Source organism: Apis dorsata, unplaced genomic scaffold (genome assembly GCF_000469605.1).
Source record: "Apis dorsata unplaced genomic scaffold, Apis dorsata 1.3 scaffold_631, whole genome shotgun sequence".
Taxonomy (NCBI): domain Eukaryota; kingdom Metazoa; phylum Arthropoda; class Insecta; order Hymenoptera; family Apidae; genus Apis; species Apis dorsata.
Window position 1 is genome coordinate 128,740 of NW_006263826.1, and position 426 is coordinate 129,165.

The 426-nt window shown below is 44.9% G+C and overlaps 1 protein-coding gene across 6 annotated transcripts in view; it reads right to left on the reverse strand.

Annotated features, from left to right (window-relative positions):
* LOC102677171 (histone deacetylase 5) overlaps positions 1–426 on the reverse strand; it is a 23,307-nt gene that overhangs the window by 17,116 nt on the left and 5,765 nt on the right. The gene's annotated exons all lie outside the window — the stretch shown is intronic.

The following is a 426-nucleotide window of genomic DNA, read 5'->3' on the forward strand; positions in this document are numbered from 1 at the left end:
ACAGGGTGTACGCAGATCCGATTCGATACGATACGTAAGCTCGCCAATATGCGCGCATGCATAATGCCAAGCATAACCGAGTAGTTTATTTATAACGTCGCGGAAATACACTCGACGCCTTTATTGTAAAAGGTTGTGTAACGCCGTTTGCGGCGTTACGTAACCGCGAGAGAAGCTACCACGTTCAGGAAAGAAGGAAGGAAAGGAGAGAGAGAGAGAGAGAGAGAGAGAAAAAAAAAAANTCCAACTGCGGTTCAACCAACTTTTGGAAATTTTCAGGAAATTTAAATCGGCAAACGATCAATCTTCCCCCTCGACTTTGCAACACGACCACCGCGTTATCAACCGTTGTCTGCTCCTATAAGAAGACCGTTCAGAGATGTCGTTCGTATAAAAGACGGAAGGCAAAAATAAATGGAGAAGCCG